The following is a 7771-nucleotide window of genomic DNA, read 5'->3' on the forward strand; positions in this document are numbered from 1 at the left end:
TAAGCCAGATTCCACAGTGTAAACCACAGTGACTCAATTTGGAAACCTAAATATAATGGAAATAATTGGATCCTAGGGTAGCAGGGGTCAAGTAGCAGCAACCAACTGACAAAGGCAGTATCAGAATGTTTACTTTCAGCAGGCAAGCAATATACCTTCACTGTCCTATCTTAGGTATATATCAACTCTCCAGCCCTATGTCATCAATCATCCCTTCGTATCTTCTTATTTCCCAAGGGAGACTGGTTTCATGTTCTCCCCCACCCTTTGGATACCAATATCCACAGAGGCTTAAGTACTTCATATTAAATGGTATACTATTTGCATATAACTAACACACATCTTCCTGTATATTTTAAATCATCTATAGATTACTTATAGTGCCTAGTACAATGCAAATGCTATGTAAATAGTTGTTATATTGTTTATGGAATCACAATGAGAGAAAAGGTTGTACACATTCAGAACAGACACAACTTTTTTCCAAATATCAACAGTTGACTGACTGTATGGATGCAGAACACTGGATATGGAAGATAAACTGTACTTACTCTGCAGAGATCTTGATCAATTTTACCTTCCACAAGACATCACACTGGTCTGTTGCATTGATAATAATACACTGGTTGGACCTAGAAATCAAGAAGTGCAATCAATCCATACCTCTTGGCAAGGGATTTGTGTGTCAGAGTGTAGAAAATAAATATGATGAAAATTTAGGGGGCCTTTTATTCAGTGAAGTTTCTATAAAGCTGGTGATATGGGGCATGCCAAGGTATACTTTCTAACATGAAAGAGAAGTAGTTATATCTCTTCTATCCTGTAACCAAGAAAGAGATATAATGCCTAATGGGCCTGTGTGGATTTTAGAGGCAATATAGTCCTCATTTGGGTATGTTATCCCAGCCCATTTACAGAATGACCCAAAAAGCTACTAGTGTAGTTGGGTCCCAGAAAAGAACAGATTCTACATGAAGTCCAGGCTGCTGCACAACTTGGGCCACATGATCTAACAGATGCAATAGTACTTGGGGCATCAGTGGCACATAGGAATATTTTGGAGCCTCTGACAAGCCTTATAGATGAATTACAGATATCCTTTGGATTTTAGAGCAAGGTCCTGTCATAATCCACAAAAAATACTCTCTTTTTGAGAGTCATCTCTTGGTTGGCTGCTGGATCTTAATGGAAACTGAATGCTTAGCAAAAGGCCACTGAGTTACCATGCAGCCTGAGCTGCCCATCATGAACTGAGGGCTATCTGATCTACCCAACCATAAAGTTGGTTATGCACAATAATAGTCCATCATCAATGGAAGTGGTGTGTACAGGATCAGGCATGAGAAGTCCCAGAAGGCACAAGTAACAAGAAAAAGTCCCCATTCCTGCTGTACTTCCTGCTCTCTCCTAACCTGAACCTATGGCCATGGAAATAACCTACAACCAAGTGACAAGGGAAGAGAAAACTTAGGCCTGGTTTAGAGATGAATTCTGTACAACATGCAGCCTCTACCTGAAAGTAGATGGCTATAGCATTTCAGCTCCTCTCTGAGACATTCCTGAATAACAGTGGGGAAGGAAAATCTTCCCAGAGAGCAGAGCTTCAGGCAGTAAATGTAGCTGTATACTTTGACTGAAAGGAGAAATGGTCATATATGTGATTATATACCAATTCATAGCTGTAGCAAATGGTTTGTCTGAATGGTCAGAATATGGGGGAAACATGACTGGTGACAAAGCAATTTGGGTAGAAGTATGTGGATAGATCTTATTGAATGGGCAAAAAAAATGTGAGGATATTGGTGTCTCATATGAATGCACATTAAAGGTTGACCTCAGTAGAGAAAGATTTTAATGATCAAATGGACAGTCTGACATGTTCTGTGGATAGCAGTCAGCCTCTGTCCTAGCCATTTCTGTCACTACTCAAGGAGCTTATGAACAAAGTGGTCATCAGGGATGGAGATAATGTATGTGTTCAGCAACACTGAATTCCATTCAGCAAAGTTGATCTTATTATGGCCACTGCTGAGTGCCCAACCTAGTGCCCAGTATAGAGTCCCATATATAGTATTATTTCCCCAAAGTGATCAGCCAGCAATCTGGTGGCAGGTATAACTAAAGCACAAGAAGTAAAATCAAAATTCAATAAATAGGATGGCATCAAACTAAAAAGCTTCTTCACAGCAAAAAATACAATCAAGAATGTGAAGAGAAAGCCTAGAGAATGGGAGAAAATCTTTGCCACCTACACCTCAGGATGTTCATTTCCAGGATATACAAAGAACTCAAAAAACTTAACACCAAGAAAACAAATAACCCAATCAATAAATGGGCAAAGGAACTAAACAGACACTTCTCAAATAAAGAAATATGAACAGACAACAAATATATGAAAAATGTTCAACATCTCTAGTAATTAGAGAAATGGAAATTAAAATTACACTGAGATTTCATCTCAATCCAGTAAGAATGGCAATTATCAAGAATACAAGTAACAATATGTTGGTGAGAATGTGGGGGAAAAGGTACACTCATACATTGCTGGTGGGACTGAAAATTATTGGAACCATCCCAGAAAGCAGCACGGAGATTCTTCAAAACAATAGGAATGGAACCACCATTTGACCCAGTTATCCCACTCCTGAGTATATATCCGAAGGGTTTAAATTAGAATGCTATAGTGACACAGCCACATCATTGTTTATAGCTGTAAAATTCATAATAGCTAAGCTATGGAACTAACCTAGATGCCTATCAATGGATGAATGGATAAAGAAACTGTGGTATGCACAATGGTATACAACTCAGCCATAAAGAAGAATAACTAAGATATTTGCTGGTAAATGGATGGATCTGGAGACTATCATGCTAAGTGAAATAGGCCAATCTCCAAAAAACAAAGGGTGAATAAAGGAAGAGGAAATGGAAAATTGTTCAGAAAATTATGCAAAGGGTAATAAAGGGAAGTGAGGGGATAGAAATAGGAAAGACAGTGAAAAGAATCTGACATATCTTTCCTATGTACATATAAAAATACACTACAGTGATTCCCACCATCATGTACACACATGAGATTTGAATTAGAATAAGATATATCCCAAATTAGAATAAGATATATTCCAAGCATGTATAATTTTATCAAAATTGTCTCTACTGTCATGTATAACTAAAAATAACCAATAAAAAAAGTCAATGGAAAACTACAATAATCTAGGGGAGATTGATTACAAATGGCCCAGAACTTTGAGGAATGAAGGTTAAGTTCACCCTACCAAGTAAAGAAGTAGTACACATGAAATACTTGCTGAAGGCAAAGGGAATACAGAATAGGTAGTGGAAGAAGGTAATTAAAATGCCAACTACAACATGACCAGTTTATAGAAATGAGAACAATAATTGTCATCAGTGTTTCTTAATATTTTATTATTAATACTTTTGTGTGTACGCACATGTATCAAAAAAAATCTGTTGTATTTCCTTTCATATTCCCTTATTATGCAGCATAAGATACCCTGACATTGTATCAATATTTAATTTTTGTTAAATTTCCATTAGAGTACTTAAGTTACAGCATATCAGAAAAAGAGTAATTAGCAGGCTGGGAATGTAGCTCAGTGGTAGAGTGCTTGCCTAGCCTGTGCAAGGCCCTGGGTTCAATTCCCATGACCACAAAAACATAAAAATAAAGAAAAAGAGTAATCATCACTCAAGTACTTTATCTCCTCTTCTGAGAAAGGGATTAGTATGGTTTTTTTGTAGGCAGGATAGTTATGCCATGTTAGGTGAAACTATGACCTTGTTATTGCCTTTACTTGCAAATTTATTATGATTTAAAAAGATGTGTATGAGTCAAATTGACAAGAAGTAGGCTTATGCTGTTTCATGTATATATAAACTTGACTATATGAAGGAATTCCTAGATAGCTGATCCAACATTCTTGGGTATGTCTGTGATAGAATTTCTGGGAGAGTTAGTAGACTGAGTCAATAGCATCTAAGTCAGTAGACTGAGTATGGATCATTCACCTTCACCAATGTGGGCAGGCATAATATCCAATCTGTTAAATGCCTAGACAGGATAAAAGATGGAGGAAGAACAAACTCCCATCACTCCTCTTGAGCTGTGGTGTCTATCTTCTTCTAATCTTGGATATTAAGAATTTCTGATTCTTGAGCCTTCTTACTCTGAGACTTATACCTTATACCGTGAGGCCTCTTGGGACTTTAGTCCTTCTGGCTTGAACTGGAATTTAGACATTAGCTCCCCTTTTCCTCACATAGTTTGTTCTGAACTGAATTATATCACCAGTCTTCCTGATTCTCCAGCTCACAGACACAGATTGTAGAACTTCTTGGACTCCATAATCTTGTGAGGCATAATATATTCCCATAGTATATCTCCTCTTATATATGTATCTATTTGTCTATATATCCTACTACCTCTGTTTCTCTGGAGAGTCCTGAATAACAGAGTTTTCTCAATTATTTTGACCACACACTGATTTGTTTCTGGTATAATGAGGTTAAGGAGGCACTTACTAACATTCCTTAGAACTACTGTCATGAAAAAAGCACAAAAGAAAATATAACAATACAAAGAATTATTAATGATCTTTAACTAAAATTTTTCAAGATGGCACTTGCATTGCAAGAATCCCACTCCAGTGATAAAATATGCAGTCTAAGGTTTTGACAGGAATAGTGGCATCTGTGAATACTCCAGTATCATTGTGATTTGTGGGGAAAAGCCCTCAATTAGGACCAGACTATGAGCTGTTAACAAAAGGATTATTAAATCTTCTCTATAGGCAAAGATCAAGAGTTCCAAGGTGTCAACAAGCAATCAGTATGAGCAGGATAACAAGAAAGTACTCTTAAAACAATTTACAACATATGCTTTTTTAAAAATGTTTTTTAGTTGTTGATAGACCTTTATTTTATTTATGTGTATGTGGTGCTGAGAATTGAACCCAGTGCCTCACATATACTAGGTAAGAGCTCCACCACTGAGCCACAACACTAGCCCTCAACATATGCTTTTTGGATCAGAAATTTTCACCACAAATATTCAAAATGGATTCCTTACATACCTGTCACTTTGGAAGAGTTCCTGTATGTCCTTCTCCATTCTGGGTCCTCAGGAACATATTAGTGTCATGGAAACTCAGAGATGAGAAAGAGTTTTTAAGATGTCTACCTAGCATAAGATTCTCTTTCACTATGTCCCTGAAATACTATCATCTAAACCTTTCTTGTACATAGGACAGGCAGCTGTGTATTCTACGAAGCAATCCATTCCACTTTGGAGGCATTCTAGTGGTTAGCAGTATTTTTTATTTTCCAAATTAAATGTAGATTGATTCAACTCTCACAATTAGTGTTCACACTTATTCTACAGCCAAAAAGAATGAATTTCTACCATAAGCATTTTAACCAAAATTTCAGTTAGGAGAAAAAAATTCAAGAGATCAATTATACAACATAGTGACTACAATAATAACATCGGAACACAACCGTCCGCCCCCACTGCTATTGTGACCAGGACTGTGCACCAGCCCCCCACTGCCCACAGCTCCGCCACCATCAAGAACACGAACAAGTATAGCAACATAGAAGAATTCGCAGAGGGATCCAAGATCAACGCGAGCAAGAATCAGCAGGATGACGGTAAAATGTTTATTGGAGGCTTGAGCTAGGATAAGAGCAAGAAAGGTCTTACTGAATATTTGTCTCAATTTGAGGAAGTTGTAGACTGTAGGATTAAACAGATCCAGTCACTGGAACATCAAGAGGATTTGGATTTGTGCTTTTTAGAGATGCTGCTAGTGTTGATAAGGTTTTGGAACTGAAAGAACACAAACTGGATGGCAAATTGATAGACCCCAAAAGGGCCAAAGCTTTGAAATGGAAAGAATCCCCTAAAAAGGTTTTTGTGGGTGGATTGAACCCAGATACTTATGAAGAACAAATTAAAGAATATTTTGGAGCCTTTGGAGAAATTGAAAATATTGAACTTCCCATGGATACAAAAACAAACGAAAGAAGAGGATTTTGTTTTATCACATATACAGATGAAGAGCCAGTAGAGAAATTGTTAGAAAGCAGATAATATCAAATTGGTTCTGGGAAGTGTGAAATCAAAGTTGCACAGCCCAAAGAGGTATATAGGCAGCTACAGCAACAACAAAAAAGGAGGAAGAGGTGCGTGCAGCTGGTAGGTGAGGTGTACCAAGGGTCGTGGCCGAGGTCAGGGCCAAAATGGAACCAAGGATTTAATAACTAGTATGATCAAGGATATGGAAATTACAATAGTGCCTATGGTGGTGATCAGAACTATAGTGGCTATGGTGAATATGATTATACTGGGTATAACTATGGGAACTATGGGTATGGACAGGAATATGCAGACTACAGTGGTCAACAGAGCACTTATGGCAAGGCTTCTCAAGGGGGTGGCAATCATCAAAATAATTACCAGCCATACTAGAGGAGGACATTGGAGACAACGGGAGATGCTAAAGATACCCATCTTGCAGGACGACATTGAAGACTGGTCTTCTGTTGATCTGATTATTTTGTAAAAGACTTTCTAGTGTAAAAGACACAACTACTGTGTCCAACTGTATATAGCCGCCAATTAGTTTTCTTTGTTTTTACTTTGTCCTTTGCTATCTGTGTTATGACTCAATGTGGATTTGTGTTTATACAATTTTATTTGAATGATTTCATGTTAAACCTCAAATAAATGCTTCCTTATGTGAAAAAAATAACATCAGAACATATTTTGAAAAATGCAAAGATTAGATTTTAAGTATTCTCATCACAGAAAAATGGGAAATAATGCATGTGCTAGCTCAACTGACTCCACAATGTATACATATTTTTTTCAAAATTATGTATGAGGTAGATGATAGTAGATTAGACAAAGGAAAATGAAGGGAAGTGAGGGAGATAGGATTAGGAAAGACAGTGGAATGAATTTGACATAATTTTCCAATGTACATATATGAATATAACCACTGGGAATCTCACCATTGCATACATCCACAAGAATGGGATCCTAATTAGAATAAAATATATTCCATGCCTGTATAATTATATCAAAAATAGAATACACTGTCATGTATAACTATAAAGAACCAAAACATCATGTTGTAAATGATAAATATATTCAATTCTCATTTCTCAATTTTTAAAAAGTGCTTTATTTGGAAATAACTATTATCGCCAATGGCTTTTTTATTTGTTTTGTTTTTGTTCTTTTCTTTTGATACTGAGGATTGAATCCATGGGTGTTTAACCACTGAGTCATATCCCCAGCCCTGTTTTGTATTTTATTTACAGTTAGGGTCTTTTATTTAGAGTTAGGGCCTCACTAAGTTGCTGAGATTGGCTTTAAACTTGCCATTCTCCTGCCTCAGCCTCCCAAGCCACTGGGATTACAGGTGTGTGTCACTGTGTGCCCAGCTCCCGTTGTTTGTTTGTTTGTAGTTATAGGTGAACACAATACCTTTGTTTCATTTATTTATTTGTTTTTTGTGGTGCTATTGAACCCCGTGTGTGCCTCAAGTGTGCTAGGTAAGTGCTCTACCACTGAGCTACAGCCCCAAGCCCCACTGGTTCTTAATGTAAAGGAAGACTAACTTGAGGAGGCAATTTAAACTCTCCATTATCACGTTCTGACCCTAATCATTTTCCAGCTTACATCAAAGCCTTTAGATGGTAACAACATGTACTTACTTAAAAAAAAATTCTGACAACCAAAAAG

At 37.1% G+C, this 7771-nt stretch overlaps 1 pseudogene; it reads left to right on the forward strand.

Moving 5' to 3' along the window:
- Positions 1-5579: 5579 nt before the first annotated feature.
- Positions 5580-6490, forward strand: LOC143389223 (heterogeneous nuclear ribonucleoprotein D-like pseudogene; annotated as a pseudogene).
- Positions 6491-7771: the final 1281 nt, after the last annotated feature.

This window comes from Callospermophilus lateralis, unplaced genomic scaffold (genome assembly GCF_048772815.1).
Source record: "Callospermophilus lateralis isolate mCalLat2 unplaced genomic scaffold, mCalLat2.hap1 Scaffold_147, whole genome shotgun sequence".
Taxonomy (NCBI): domain Eukaryota; kingdom Metazoa; phylum Chordata; class Mammalia; order Rodentia; family Sciuridae; genus Callospermophilus; species Callospermophilus lateralis.